This window comes from Halichoerus grypus, chromosome 9 (assembly GCF_964656455.1).
Source record: "Halichoerus grypus chromosome 9, mHalGry1.hap1.1, whole genome shotgun sequence".
Classification (NCBI taxonomy): domain Eukaryota; kingdom Metazoa; phylum Chordata; class Mammalia; order Carnivora; family Phocidae; genus Halichoerus; species Halichoerus grypus.
Genome location: NC_135720.1, coordinates 80,080,170 through 80,096,737, shown reverse-complemented (window position 1 = coordinate 80,096,737; position 16,568 = coordinate 80,080,170). Strand labels below are relative to the sequence as shown.

General features: G+C 37.2%; 1 protein-coding gene across 3 annotated transcripts in view; it reads left to right on the top strand.

Annotated features, from left to right (window-relative positions):
- MYO6 (myosin VI) overlaps positions 1-16,568 on the top strand; it is a 143,008-nt gene that overhangs the window by 11,757 nt on the left and 114,683 nt on the right. The window lies entirely within an intron of this gene.

Sequence of the window (16,568 nt, the reverse complement as noted above, 5' to 3'; positions counted from 1 at the left end):
GTCTCATATTCTGCTTGATGTTACTAATAAAAAGGGATTGGGTAATAGGGGTTTTTCTTAAATAAATGCTATTTGTTGGATTTGCCCTCAAATGTTCTATATTAGGGAGCCATCTACACTAAGAATAATACTCTTTTAAGCAGTAGAGTGAGGTTCAATATGTAGCACAATACTGTATACATATATATACTTACTTTAAAAATTCTTTTTGTGTCATATTTATTAGGTAAATGATAGTGTTCTGTTTTGATGCTAAAATCAGTATTTTACGTGACTGAAATAAATTGTTTGAAAATAACAGTTAAACTTAGAGACATAGTTTTATTAAAAAATTGTTATGGTTGAAAAGCAGACAAACTGTTGTTTGGAAAACATACTTTCATGTAGCTCTGGGTAAAATATTTATTTCCTGTACCTAATACCATGCTAATGAGGCCATGAACCCGGATTCATTGTAATCTGTGTTCTGCCCTAAACACTCAACAGAGACTACTCTGTAACCTCGTAATTAATAGATCCAGTGGCCTCATTTAGATCATTATTCTTTTCCAACCTGTTCAACTATTCACCAACTAATCCTCCTTGAATTCTTTTCTCTTAGCTTTTGTGGTCATGCACTCTGTCAGGTCTCTGACTTTTCCTGTTTTGTTTTTACTCCTTAATTCTCTCTGCCCATGCCTTTACTGTTCATGTCTCATAAACTCATGTACTTGGCACTTTGCTCTACTCACTCTGTTCTTATTTTTGATAATTAGTCCCATGGTTCCAATTCTTATTTTTAGTGATTTCCCCTAAATTTCTTTCTGTATCAACTTGACCATCATTTCTAAACTGATGCTCTATAGACGTCTTCAAATTTCACAGTTCCCATCAAATCCACCTCCTTTGAGAAACTTGGATCTTCTTCTGTTTCCTGTATGATAGCCCCATTGCCCTAGTTATTCAGGTTCAGAATTTTCACTCACCTTTTCCCTCTTGTCATATTCTTTCACTTGCCAAACCCTGTTCTTCTGGGAGGTCATCCTTCACTTTCTAGTCCTGTCTGAGTGCAGGCTTCATTACTTTTTCTTCCATACACATCTCCTTGTGTTTGGCCCTTTTCCTCAATGCACAACACAGCCTATCCTGTGCATTGCCTTTAGGGCTATGTTTCAGAGTAGAAATCTGATTGTAATATTCTCTTGCTGAATAAGAATCCTTATTAGCCTTTATGAATACATTTCAGAGTCCCGACTTGTACTGTGGGGTTGAAACTCTTATGGCCTAATCTCTTGGCTCACTTTTCCACTGCAGCACTTGTCACACTTCCACCACTGTGCCATGCCCTAGCCCCGTTGACCTGTTCCTTAAACATGTCCCCATTCTCCCATCTTCCTACTGTTGTTCAAACAGACCTTTGTCTGGAATTCACTTTCCTTTAGTCTTACCTATCTTTCAGGAACTGTTTGAATTAAATCTTTCAAAATAGTTTTTCCAAATTTACTGTTCGGAATTATACCTGTTTTATAATATTCATCACAGATTATGTAATATATATGTGTCTTCTTTCATTGTCCCCTACTCTCACTGGATTGATTATGAATGACTAGAGAATGTGAGCTGCCTAGCAAAAGATTTGGTAAGATTTTATGTAGATCAGTGGATCTCAGGTTTTAGGATTCTTTTCTACTCATAATTATGGAGGACTTCCTAAGATTTTGTTTATCTGGTTATATCAGTACTTACTGTGTTAGAAATTAAAATTTAGAAATTAAAAACTTATTTAATCCATCTAAAAATAAATAATAAATGCATGTTAACAGAAAATGACATTTTATGAAAAATAACTATTTTTGGGGTGCCTGGCTGGCTCAGTCGGTAGAACATCTGACACTTGATCCTGGGTTGTGAATTTAAGCCCCACGTTGGGTGTAGAGATTACTTAAAAATTAACAAAAAGAAAAATAACTATTTTCCAAAACAAAGATTTGTGAAAAAAGTGGCACTATTTTATATTTTTGTAAATCTTTATAATGTCTAACTTAATAGAAGATAACTGGATTAAATTTTCCTGCATTATGTTATTTTTGGTTGAACTGTAGATGAAGAAATCTGGCCTCACACAGATATATCCTTTGGAAAGGAAGTGGTAATGTAACCTTTTTAGATAACTGTGTATATCCTTCTTTGATCTTCACCAAAACTCAGCAGGTGGTAATTTCCTAAAGTTCCAAGGTGGAATCTTAAACCATACTAGTGAACTTTTGCACTGTTATATTACAATGTATTGGTGTATTTTGCAGTCTGATGTATCTTTTACCCATGCATGATTTTATAACATGATGTATTGGTCATTTGAAACACACTGTTTTGTTGAATTATGTAGATCTTCCAAATTTCTGTAATATCAAAAAATTATATTTTGATTTCATCAGAAAAGTCTTAACTATTTAAACTTAAACAGCATAAGCTATTATGCTTAAGGTGGCAGATACAAATTTTCCCAGATTCTGCTTTTCCCTTGAATTTTATTATTGTCAACAAATATTGTCAGTTGCTTTCCTTGTAATGACAGGCTCTACTCAAAAAACAAACAAAATCCCAAATTTGCCAAAAACCCAAGTTTGCAAAGCCAAGGTTTGTTAGTCAGTGTTGCCAGTAACCATGGTATTTTATGGAAAAAAAAAAAAAGTTCCTGAAGATTACAACTCAAACATTCACACAAGTATGTTCCTTGAGGAAGCCATCATATTTTGTTTTACAGTGAAGTACTTAATGTGCAGTTCCTATTTCATCACATAGAATGTTAAAAAGATGTATTTAGGATCAAGATATACTAAAATGAATAAATTTTACTGCTTAGTTAAGTATTCTTTTTTTAAAGATTTTATTTATTTATTTGAGAGAGAGAGGGAGAAGCAGACTCCTTGCTGAGCAAGGAACTTGACGCGGGACTCAATCCCAGGACCCTGAGGTCATGACCTCAGCTGAAGGCAACAGCTTAACCGACTGAGTCACCCAGGTACCCCCTCTTTTTTTTTTTTTTTTAAGATTTTATTTATTTGACAGAGAGCAAGAGAGCACAGGCAGGGGGAGCAGCAGAGGGAGAGGGAGAAGCAGACTCCCTGCTGAGCAGGGAGCTTGACATGGGGCTTAATCCCAGGACCCTGGGATCATGACCTGAGCTGAAGGCACTTACCAGATTGAGCCACCAGGTGCCCCAGTCAAAAGTATCCTTAAGTGAAACCAACATTCTTTTATTGTGGGTGCAGTGACCCCTATCTTGGTTCTGGCTAAAGTGGTAGAAGTTTTACCTATCATTGGTTCTGCATAATTAGGGTAAATGTAACTATAGTGAAAAAGGCAATTGTCTTATTATTATGAAAATAATTTTGACCTTGTTGACTCTCTGGAAGGGTCTCAGGGATCTTCAGGAGTCCATTGACTTGGAGAACTGCTGGTCTAGGTAATTGTCCGCTTGAGTTGTGAATGTGTTCAGGTTTCCTCTAGGCCAGACATGTAGAATCCTAGAAAGTTAGAAATGGACATTACCCTGGAGTTAATTTAATTCTAATTCCTCATTAAAAAGTTGAGGAAACAGGTTTAGAGAGGTTAAGAGACTTGATGAAGGCCATACAGTTAAATTAGAGGCAGAACTGAAAAGATAATTCATGTGGCTCTTAGTTCAGAATTCATTTTTTCTATCAATATTGTGAAATTTAAAAATTTAGAGGATGGGGCCCCTGGGTGGCTCAGTCGCTTAAGGGTCTGACTCTTGATTTCCGCTCATGTAATGATCTCAGAGTCGTGGGATCGAGCCATGCATTGTGGGCTCTGTGCTGGGTGTGGAGCCTACTTAAGATTCTCCCTCTCCTTCTCCCTGTGGACCCCCCGCCCCCCACACTCTGTCCACCAAAAAAAAAAAAAAATTGGAGGTAATTTCAGACACATTTCATATAAAGCTATAACTAGAAAATAAGTATTTTTTTAATGCTATAATATGGATACTGTCAAATAGAATTCCTTAGGGGATAAGTTGTTGAACTCTGTGACCCCGAACTCTAGGATCAGCTTTCATCTGTTTTTCGCCTTTTTCCCATCTAGTTGAATATGAAATTGCTGTAGTCCCATGGACAATTGAGAAATTGAGATAATTCAACAATTAATGTATAATCATTGCTAAGAAAAGTCTTAAAATATACCCTGGTAAAAATCAGTATCATTAGTTTGACATTTAAGAGAACAGCATATAATTATATACAAAAATGAAAAATAATTGAGCATATTTTAGAGAATTTTTTTTTTTTTAAATCATTGACTGTGGAAAGTTTTAAGCATGTTAAGAAAAGAAGAGCTATGAACCACCATGTACCTATTGCCCAGATTCAACAGTTTGCAACTTATGACTAATCTTATTTTACCTTTTCTTTATCTAAAACTACTCCCCCTCCCGCCTCATATTATTTTGAATCAGATTCCAGATATCATATAATATCATCTATAAACATTTCAGTTTGTAAAAGTATTTTTTTTTTTTTTAAGATTTTATTTATTTATTTGACAGAGAATTAGCGAGAGCAGGAACACAAGCAGGGGGTGTGGGAGAGGGAGAAGCAGGCTTCCCGCTGAGCAGGGAGCCCGATGTGGGGCTCGATCCCAGGACCCTGGGATCATGACCTGAGCCGAAGGCAGACGCTTAACGGCTGAGCCACCCAGGTGCCCCAAAAGGGAGTATTTCTTAAAACTTGTAATTAGGCGTATGTAATGAAATCAGGACTTGATCTCTAATAAATTTGAATGAACCTCTCAGAGTTTTTTCTAGCTTAACCAGCAAAAACCAGAAACAAACAAAAATCCTTCTCCTTTTGATCCTGCCATTTTTCTTGTTCTTTTGCCTTATATCTCTTAACCTTACTTTAAATTTCTTGGAAGAGAAGGCTCTATTAGCTGTTTCTGTTTTTCCTATTTTTAAATGAGTTTACTTTAGTTTTTTTGTTTTTTTTTTTTTTTAAGATTTTATTTATTTGAGAGAGAGAGCACAAGCGGCAGGGAGAGGGTCAGAGGGAGAGGGAGAAGCAGACTCCCCGCTGAGCAGGGATCCCAATGTGGGGCTCGGTCCCACTACCCTGAGATCATGACCGGAGCCAAAGGCAGATGCTCAACTGACTGAGTTCCCTTTTACTTTAGTTTTTTTAATGAATTTGCTACAGAAATCATATTTTGCCTCTCCAGACATTTTACTCTTAGGATTTTTAAGGTTGTATCTGTTGCAAAATGCATAAATAACTTCTTTTACCTGGTAGTTTTAGAATATTGAGATGCCAATAATCTGGTCTGTTTTGGGTGAATTTAATACAAGAATTTTTCTTTATTTTACAAGACGGAGTACAGACTTCTAGTTATAAAACAGAACAAACAGATGGTTACCAGAGGGGAGGTGGGTGCAGGGATAGGTGAAATAGGTGAAGGGGATTAAGATTACATTTATCTTGATGAGCATTGAGTAATATATAGAATTGTTGAATTACTATATTGTACACCTGAAACTAATGTAACACTGTTAACTATACTGGAATTAAAACCCCCCAAACCCAAAAGAAACAAACAAAAATAAATTAGACATGGGGATATAATGTACAGCGCAGGGAATGTAGTTAATATTTGTAATATGTCTGGTGACAGATGGTAGCTAGATTTACTGTGGTAATGACTTTGTAATGTATATAAATGTTGAATGTGGTACATCTGAAACTAATATTGTGTATCTACAACATTTTAATAAAAAAAAGTGATACTATAGAGAGATTGCCATAAAGATACATAAAGAGAGTCCATAAAGAGATACTTATTTGAAAACATGACCAGAACTAATTTTCTCATATTGTTTTAGTACAGAATTAGGTATTTGTTATCTTCTCTCTAGTATTTGAACTTTTAAATCCTTATGCCTTTAGTTCTATAGACATTTTCCAATGACTATTATTTGTCTAACTAAAAGTTAGATTGCTCTTTTTTTTTTTGAAAGTTAGGTGTCTTTTATTTGATTTATCTTTCCTGAGGTTTTGATGTTGTATTGACAATTTAGCTGAACCTTGATGGATAATAATATAATTAAAGAATCTTAGATTTGTTAACAAGGATAGTGTAGATGGCTTTGCCCAAAAATATATAAAAATGTAAACTATAAGGCACATACATGAGTTAGCACTGCTGTTTCTTTTTTTTTTTTTTTTTTAAGATTTTATTTATTTGACAGAGAAAGAGATAGCGAGAGAGGGAACACAAGCAGGGGGAGTGTGAGAGGGAGAAGCAGACTTCCCGCTGAGCAGGGAGCCCAATGCGGGGCTCCATCCCAGGACCCTGGGATCATGACCTGAGCTGAAGGCAGATGCTTAACAGCTGAGCCACCCAGGCACCCCGCAGTGTTGTTTCTTACATTAGTTTTCTTTGTAAAAGAATTCTGCAAAGGGCCCTTTTACTGGCCTTTGTTAAAGTGTATATATCTCTCCAAGAAATTGATTAATGAACAGAAAAGGAAAGAAATGAATGTATGTTTTAATTGAGGATACATTTATCTGTACCTATTCCTCATGAAAGCTGCAGTATTTATATTTGGACTCCAGATGCTCAATGTATTTCTGGGTAAATAAAATTTAAGGGAAGAAATCAGCTAATCAAAGTTATAACCTGAACATGAAAAATTCCCCTGATTTATGAGACAATATGAAATATTTCCCTGATTCCTCTCTGCAGTATAAATGAGAATTTGGGGTGACTTTCCAAACAATACTATATCAACATAAAAGTGATTTGATTTTACATTTGTTACTGTTGGAAGTGAAGGAATAAATTCTTGGGTTGTTTTAAAAATCCTGATGTCTGGGGGCACCTGAGTGGCTCAGTCAGTTGAGCACCTGACTCTTGATTTTGGCTTGGTCATGGTCTCGGGGTCATGGGATCCAGCCCCCCTTCCGGCTCCATGCTCGGCAGGGAGTCCACTTGAGATTCTTTCTCTCCCTCTCCCTCTCCTTCTCCCTCTCCTCCCATCCCTCCTTGCCCCCTTCCCCCCCGGCATTCTCTCTTTCTCTCGAATAAATAAATAAATCTTCTAAAAAAAAATCCTGTTGTCTGGGCCACAGCCTAGACCCATTAAATCTGAGCTCTTGGGAGGGTGAGACCTAGATGGCAGTACTTTTTCAAAGGTCTTCAGATGACTCCAGTGTGCAGCTCAGTTGTTTCTCTCTCTTTTTTTTAAGATTTTATTTATTTATTTGTTTCTCTTTTTTTAATATTAAATCTGCGTAAATAAAACTTTTTATCAAATACTAAGGAAACTTTTGATGATCAAAATGTTTTAAAAAGGAGCGCCTGGCTGGCTCAGTCGGTTGTGTCTGCCTTCGGTTCAGGTCATGATCTCAGGGTCCAGGGATTGAGCCCTGCGTTGGGCTCCTTGCTCAGTGGGGAGTCTGCTTCTCCTTCTCTGTCTGCTCATGTGTGTGCTCTCTCTCTCTCAAATAAATAAATAAAAGCTTAAAAGAAATTATTAAAATGACATACTTGTTATTCATTACAGAATTTGAAAATAGAAGTTAATTTTGTTGAATCTAGTTTATAGAATACCTTTGTGGACCAATCAATCCTATTTTAAGCTTCTACACAATTAACTTACTGTTTGTTCAGTATGGAAATCCATGTAACCAAAATGAAGTGAATAAGAATCCTTGATATTTCTACCATGTATAGGTAATCACTATTGTTGGCATTTTGCTGGATGATATTTTAGTGTGTGCCTGTATGTACACCTATATATTTTTAACAAAAATGAAATTAAAGTAAAATAACTACCCTCCCCTTTATTGAAGGCCTTAAAAATTAAATGCATTTTCATCTCTGTAGGGTGATTCAGAAATTTCATTTCTGTACCGGGGATTTATGATTTTTGGGTTCTGTGACTACTGTTTCTGTATAAAGAAAAGTAATTATCCTTAGATGCTGTCATGACATTTTGCTGTAGCCCCACTTAATAACTGCTTAATGATTTATGTAGATGAATGTCCATTTATAGTCCAAACCAAATATGTTCTTGAGATGTTATATATAACATAAGCATTTTTGTTTTTTAATTTTTATATAATGAAATGGTTATGAATTATGTATTTACTTTCCTAAGAATATTATTTAAAAACATGATTTCAATATTTTTGCACCAAATAGGATTAATGAATTTACATTAATTATAGCCCTATACAAATTTAAAGAATTTATAGATTTTCTTCCCATAATCCAGTAATTTGAATAAACTTATCTTTTATTTTTGACATGCTCTTTTTATATATTCATGTATCTTGCTGCCACTAAATTGCTGATATCCTCCTATATTCTCTTGGATCTTTTTTGCCATTATTAGAGAATGACTGTAGTATTTAGTATATTATGTGAGTGTTGAGATCTTTAATGAAACATAGTAAAGAAGTGTTTTTACTTTTCATGTAACAGCTATCTTTTACCTTTTATTTATTTTATTTATTTTTAGAGAGGGGGAGAGAGAGAGAGAGAGAGGTGGGGAGAGGGGCAGAGCGAGCGAGAGAGAATCGAGGGTCTCCCACAACCCTGAGAGATGACCTGCGCCGAAACCAAGAGCTGGATGCTTAACCAGCTGAGCCACCCAGGCGCCCTGTCTTCCACCTTTTAAAAAATGCTTTCTTAAGTAATAGAATATTATGGTGTATTTCTTAGAGATTTTTCTTTAGTGAGGAAAATCAAGGAAATGGGAGTTTTCCCCTTAGCTTTTTTTTTTTTTAAGGTTTTATTTATTTACTTGACACAGAGAGAGAGAGACACACACAGCGAGAGAGGGAACACAAGCAGGGGGAGTGGGAGAGGGAGAAGCAGGCTTCCTGTTGAGCAGGGAGCCCGATGCGGGGCTCGATCCCAGGACCCTGGGACCATGACTGGAGCCGAAGGCAGACGCTTTACTACTGAGCCACCCAGGCTCCCCTCCCCTTAGCTTTTTATCCCCTCCCCCTTCCCTGACTTTTGTGAAGTGGTGCTTAGAAACTTGGGTGGGTTAGATGGGGGATTGTTTTATTGCATGTATGCAAGATTATACTTTGATATAACATTTCTACGTTGTAAAGAAGGTGCTGTTTTCACAGTACTTAGTTATGTCCCAGTAGACCAGTGTGTTCTCTCCAGTAAATAGGATCCTCCTAGGTCTTGGAATTTGGGGTTGCTGGGTTTTGCCACTGGTAAGTTTAGAGTCCGAATAGTAATTGGGCTAAGCAAATCCTTCTGTGGCTATCAGCAGGCATGGAAGAATGTGTGTAGGTCACCTCTGGGTTGGGAATACGTACAGAAGGTACTGCTGCCTTGGCTTCTGGCATGGGGCACTGGGCTGGCCCTTGTCCCTGGATACTTTGAATGAGACACTTTGGCAACTATCCAGATTGGAAGTATACCTTCTTAGGTTCCAGATCTACCTTGGCTCGTATGAGGGCAGTGTATGAGGATAGCAGCACCCTGGGTGGATGCCTGGTTTTGCCAAAGATCAGTCTCCTGCCTTGAGAGCTGTGCTGTGCTGCTTATCTGTTGACAGTCTGGGAGCAGATTGCCAAATACAGGTCAGGAGGTGTATATGACCTGTAAAAGGATCCTCTCCTGGGGCACCTGGGTGGCTCAGTCGTTAGGCGTCTGCCTTCGGCTTGGGTCATGATCCCAGGGTCCTGGGATCAAGCCCTGCATCTAGCTCCATGCTTGGCAGGAAGCCTGCTTCTCCCTCTCATGTGAAAAAATTTAAGCTGTGCTTCTTCGTATATCTATTAACATTAGATCAGTCCTTTTGAAAACTTAGAAAGCTAAATTTAGTACTTTGTGTCCATTCTTCTTTCTTAATTTCTTTGTTGAGGTTTTGTGTACTACTTTTTCTGGCCTCAAGGTTGAAGAAGTCTGACTGTATAAGACAGGCTGTTACACTTGTGTACACATACACACTTAGAGCACCAGTTTGAGTTTCCAGAGTTTATTACATTTTTGGATGAAAGTTATTTAAAAGATTTATTTGTTTGTTTTTAGAGAGAGAGAGAGAGAGGGGAAGTGTGCATGCACCCATGAGTGGGGGGGGAGGGGCAGAGGGCCTCTCAAGCAGACTCCCTGCTGAGCGCAGGCTCAATCTCAGGACCCTGAGATCTTGACTTGAGATGAAATCAGGAGTCAGGCGCTTAACCGACTTGCAGGCACCCCTGAAAGTTATTTTAATGATCACTTTTTTTTCTGATATAAAACCAATAGCTATTCTTTGAAAAGTTTAAAAAATGGGAATGTGTAAAGGAGAAAAGAAAAATCACTTATAATGCCACCACTTAGAAATAGTATTAATATTTTTATGTATCTTCTGTTTTGAAAAACTTAATTTATTAGTTCTTATTGCCAAATCAGATAAATATTATGCTCTTTCTTCAAATTTTTTCCTAATTAATTGTAATTTATCTGGAATTTATTTTGGAGCATGGTTGGAAAGTTATTTTAAAGTTATAATAATCATTTTCCTTTTTCATACTGCTAAGAAGGAAAAGTCTGATCTTTTGGACTTATTAGGGAAGATTTTTTATTTAATTCTTCATATTCTTTGTCAACTCCTATAAATTGTTTTGAAAATTATTTTTTACACTGTCTTCATTTAAAATTAATCACTCATAAGAGAATGCATTCTTTTGCCAACAACGCATCAAAACAATGTGATACAGATACAGTTGACATACCCCTAGACCACCACCTGGTTGTTTTCCATCTAGAAACTAAGCATTGTTATCATTTTTGTGTGTATACTTCTGTATCTTTTACTATTATTGCAGTTTTTGGCTTGTAGAAATAATATAGGGGGTTGTGTTTTGTTTTAAGTTGTGTGTGGAGCCCAACATGGGCCTTGAACTCATGACCCTAAGATCAAGACCTGAGCTGGGCTCAAGAGTTGGACATTTAACCAGCTGAGCCACCCAAAATAATGTAGTTTTGTATGTTTTTTGACATTAAAGATCTTGTACTCTACAAATGTTTTGTAACTTCATTTTTTCATACAACACTAGACCCTAGGTGTCCATCTTAAAAGGTAAAGATTCACTTTACTGTTTTTATTTTATTTATATTATTATTTTTTTCTTTAAGTAAGTTCTGTACCCAGTGTGGGGCTTGAACTCATGACCCTGACATTAGGAGTTGCATGCTCTACCGACTGAGCTAGCCAGATGCCCTTCACTTTACTGTTTTTAATTGCTGCATGGCTTTCTGTAATTCAGATATAGCATAGTTTATTAAACCATCTTCTATATTGAAAGGTATTTAGGTTGTTTGCATTTTTTCTCTTATTCACAGTAGTACAAGCAATATCCTTGGTGTGTACTGAGTGCTGGTTCAGAAGATTTGCTATAGTGTCACTAACAGAACAACTTGACATTACAGGTTTTTAATTTTTGTCGCCGTGGTAGTGAAAAACTATCTTGTTTTAATTACATAAAACAGTATCTTTCTTAAGGGGAAATACCAGAATTTAATGATAAAGATGGATGAAATATGGTTTTCTGGACATAATTCTTTACAGAGATATGGCTGGCTGTTTGAAACAGACTTTGTGTTTAAAAGATTAAAAAAAAGTTGATTCGTGATTTTATATGAAGAAGCACTGAGTTCTCTTTCCCTAATTCATTTTAGTTAGTTTAGTTCACATTTGAATTGAGTTGTAATTCAGGGGAAAAACGCATTCTTTGCTTTCCAGTTTCCAGAATCAGATGTTTTAAAAACTAAGACCTTGGGAAACATTCCCAAGCTTGAGAAAACACAATTTGTCTAATATGAACCAGGACACCCTTTTATATTTTGATTTACAGGAATAGAAAAATAGGAATATATTTGAAAGTGGTTTGGAAAATAGGCAAGTAATGGATTAATTAGAATTCATATATTAAGAGTGTAGCTTTTTAAATTTAAGTATTTTATAAATGCATCATTGGTATTTGGTTAGTAGTGGTGTGATATGTAGGATAAGCAAACTGAAACAAATAGGAATATGGTATTAAAAGGAAATGATCAGGGCGCCTGGGTAGCTCAGGCGTTAAGCATCTGCCTTCGGCTCAGGTCATGATCCCAGAGTCCTGGGATCGAGTCGTGCATCGGTCTCCCTGCTCGGCGGGCAGCCTGCTTCTCCCTCTCCCACTCCACCTGCTGTGTTCCCTCTCGCTGTGTCTCTCTCTCTCAAAAAAAAAAAAATCTTTAAAAAATAAAAGGAAATGATCATAAAAAATAACCCAACCAACCAGTTTCTCTGACGTAAATTTCACTTTTTAAAAAAAGATTTTATTTATTTATTTTAGAGGGAACAAGAACATGCATGAATGAGCGGGGGAGGGGCAGAGGGAGGGAGAATCTGAAGCCAACTCTGCGCTCGGCACGGAGCCCCTCATGGGGGCTAAATCCCATGGCGGTGAGGTCATGATGGAGCTGAAGCCAAGAGTTGGACATTTAACTGACTTAGCCACCCAGGCACCCCTAAATTTCACTTTTATTAGTGATTTCCTATGTCTGTTTTGATTATAATTTTCTTATAATGGTCAAGGTCTAAAGCACCGTATAATTATTGTACAGTGTAGTATATTTTCTTCTGAACTTTATCGTTTCTTGAGAATTCTGCAGATATTGAACAGTTTTTTTTGAATTATTTTTATGGTGTTTAATTTTTAAAATTTTTAAAATTTTTTTTAGAGAGACTGCACATGAGCAGGGATGGGGGGCAGGGGAAGGGATAGAGGGAGAGAGAGAGAGAATCATAAGCAGGCTCCATGCTTAGCAGGGAGCCCGGTGTAGGGCTCAATCTCATGACCCTGAGATCATGACCCGGGCCAAAATCAAGAGTCGGACACTCAGCAGCTGAGCCACCCAGTGCCCCTTTGGGGTGTAGTTTTATGTGTCTTATATTTGTTTAGTGAAAATAACTAATAGGAATAGCTTTTAAAATTAAATCTCTTTGATGCACCCAGTCATAGAATTGCTCCCACTTGTTTACAGTATCCAATCCAGAGTGAACTCCTTGAAATCACCCAGCCAAAGCCAAAATTTTAAAATAGGTTCTAATACCCTCTTTCTGAGAAGCCCCACCGTTCTCTGTGATGAGAATTCTCCCTTAGTGCAACAAGTAATAAATCCAACTTGTTCAACTATTAAAAAAAAACCTAAATCTCTGCCTTCACTTTTCTTATTTTCTGGAGGGGAAAAATGCTTTCAAAGTGGGGCCATTTAACTTTGGATTTTGTTTCTGTTTTTGTTTTTTTTAAGTAGGCTCCACGACCAGCGTGGAGCCCAGCGTGGAGCTTGAACTCACAACCCTGAGATTAGAACCAGAGGTGAGGGCGCCTGGGTGGCTCAGTTGGTTAAGCGACTGCCTTCGGCTCAGGTCATGATCCTGGAGTCCCGGGATCGAGTCCCACATTGGGCTCCCTGCTCAGCGGGGAGTCTGCTTCTCCCTCTGACCCTCCTCCCTCTCATGCTCTCTGTCTCTCATTCTCTCTCTCGCAAATAAATAAAATCTTAAAAAATAAATAAATAAAATAAAATAAAATAAAATCTTTAAAAAAAAAAAAAAAAAAAAAGAACCAGAGGTGAGATCAAGAATCTGACACTGAACTGATTGAGCCCTTCAGGTGCCCCTAATTTTGTTTGTTACTTAAATTCTTATTTAAAAATGCCTTTATTATTATTATTTTTAAAGATTTTATTTTATTTTATTTTATTTTTAAAGATTTTTATTTATTCATTTGAGACACAGAGAGAGAGCATGAGCAGTGGGAGAGGCAGAAGCAGGCTTCCCGCTGAGCCAGGAGCCCGATGTGGGGCTCGATCCCAGGACCCCAGGATCATGACCTGAGCCGAAGGCAGACGCCCAACCACCTGAGCCACCTAGGCACCCCTTAAAGATTTTATTTTTAAGTAATCTCTACGCCCAACATGGAGCTCAAACTCACAACCCTGAGATCAAGAGTCACACACTCTACCAACTGAGCCAGCCAGGTGCCCATAAAAATGCCTTTTAAAAACATGCATATTTATAACTATTATATTTATATGTTTTAATTCACAAAGTTGCTTTTCATTTGTGATACTTTATTGTAATGTCTCAGTTTTACTTTAGAAACTACATGTTATGTTCAATAACAGTTTTGGGTAATGGCATAAAATCATTGTTAAAATAGGACACTTTAAATATGTGATCTTAATATTCTACTGAAAGCATTTTATGAACCTCTTGTTCTTTGCAGAGACAAGCGAAGGTATGTGCTGGATTTGGAATTCTGTAGAGATGAATCAGTGGTGGTATATATCTGCTTCCCCAAAACTTTAATCTTAGCATCTGAGACTATATTGTTTGTACATGATCTAACCTAACATGCAGCTTTCTTTAAACATTTGACTTGAAGAGGGCATTCATTATTCATCTGTTCAATCAACAAATACTTAATAATTCCTTATATATGATATACTGTATTAAGTGCTGGTAGTATATGGGTGAACAGGACATGATTCTTGTCTTTAAACTCTAGGAGAGATTAAAATTTAACAACAAAGTACCAAAGTAGAGAGAAACTAGTGTTTTAGAGAGTTAAAAGTAGGTGCAGAGGAAGGAGCACCTAATTCTGAGAAGAGTTTTGGTGGAAGATTTCAAGGAGGAGAGATTTGTTTAATTTTTTTTTTAAAAGATTTTATTTATTTGAGAGAGAACAAGTGGGGGGAGGGGCAGAGAGAGAGAGAAGCAGGCTCCCTACTGAGCTGGGGATCCGATGTGGGGCTCGATCCCAGGACCCTGGGATCATGACCTGAGCCGAAGGCAGACGCTTAACCGACTAAGCCACCCAGACGCCCCATATTTGTTTAATTTTTGAAGCAGTGAGTGGAAATGCATTATGTGAAGAACAAGGGAGAGGCTTTTCTGGCAGAAGGATTGCAAATTGTGTGGGTGGGTGACTCTTCAGTGTACTTGGGGCACAGAATACATGCTGAGTGCAGAAGATAGCCTTGGGGAAATTGACCCATTCAGTCTAGTGAGAAGGGATACAGTCTGAGTGACTTCATCTCCAAAATGGTGTTGACATGTTGATCTGTGCTGTGTGATAAACTCAGCTTTCCAGGTTTTCAAGATTGCATGTGTTTCCTCTAGTGTCACCTGGAGAAACTGTTTCTATTCAAGATAAGATAAGACAAAGGGATGGGAGGAGTGGGGTGTCACCTAAACCGTACATAGACAGATGAGGAGCTGTGCTGGAGCTCAGAGTGAAACTAATTATTCTAAGTAACCTAACTCCAAATATTGAAGTGAGGCGAGTCTGTTAATGCGCAGGCACGGTAATGGAGATAACTTTGGAATGGACTTCATAGTTCCTTGGCTGAATAGAATTTTCATAAACGTATTTTCTTTGCGTTTTGAACCTGAGCTTGTGCTGGACATTTTGTTGCAAGTTAGTGATAGGTTGAAATGCAATTAATATACATTAGTTGTCTTAATTCATATCAGTTTAAAATAGCTTTATGTTGTTGTGAATTTATCTTTTTTTCTCTCCCTTCTTTACCCTACAGTCAAGATGATAGTCTCTTATTGCTGCTTCCCCAGAATCTTTTTTTAATCTTTTCTATATAGCTGCTGAAAAAGAAAAGTAGAAAAAAAGACATAATTTAGTTTTTTAACATGGTGATTATTACAAATTTTTTCTAATTTTCCCTTTGCCTGCTATTTATTTAGTTTACCATGTCAAATAAATTACTGTTTTCTTAACCAGTTTGTTGCTGTGGTTGTTATACTTATCATCCTTGCTCTGATATCCCATCTCTAGATTCATGTTTCCTTTCTCTTCTTTATCTTTTCTCTTTTAAGCCTGTTTTCCATCTGTCCTTGTTTCCTTGCCCCATATCTATTATTTTTGTGCTTACTGTCTCTTAAGCTGAGAACAGGTTCTTTGTCTGACCAAGGATTCTGGCTATCTTCATGAACCTCTCTGAAATCTACGTGTTGCAAATTTAGCTTTTTGCAGAAGAACAAGTGATGGTCTTTGATATCCCCAGATAGCCCAGAGTCTCTCATTCCTCAAAGTCCCTCTAGTTTTATCCCAGAGCTTTATTTTTCTCTGTCCTTTGGGAAATAGGCTACTGGTATTAGGTCTTCTGTTCATTTCAAATGAGGAATATTACATGGATTACATGATTATTGGGTTCACTGAACCAGTGACCCAACTTGGGAAATTAGGACATTGAAGTAGCCTTGTTAAATGGGGCTTTCAGTGCTCCTTCCTTTGACCCTTCCTGTATTTTGGTGACAGTTCACAGGGTGGAGCTCTTTATTTTAACAATGAAATATTTCACGAAGGGCGTAGTTTCCACCTCTAAGATGACATTTGATGTCTCATTTGTTATTGCTCTTTTAAACATCCTACTTGCCTCAGTAATGCTGACACATACCATAATTAGACAAGGCCTTGGGCTGTATCAGGAGATCAGTAAAATCGACTATTTTGGCAATAACAGCAAGGCTCCTCACTAAGGTCCAGGATCCAATTGTC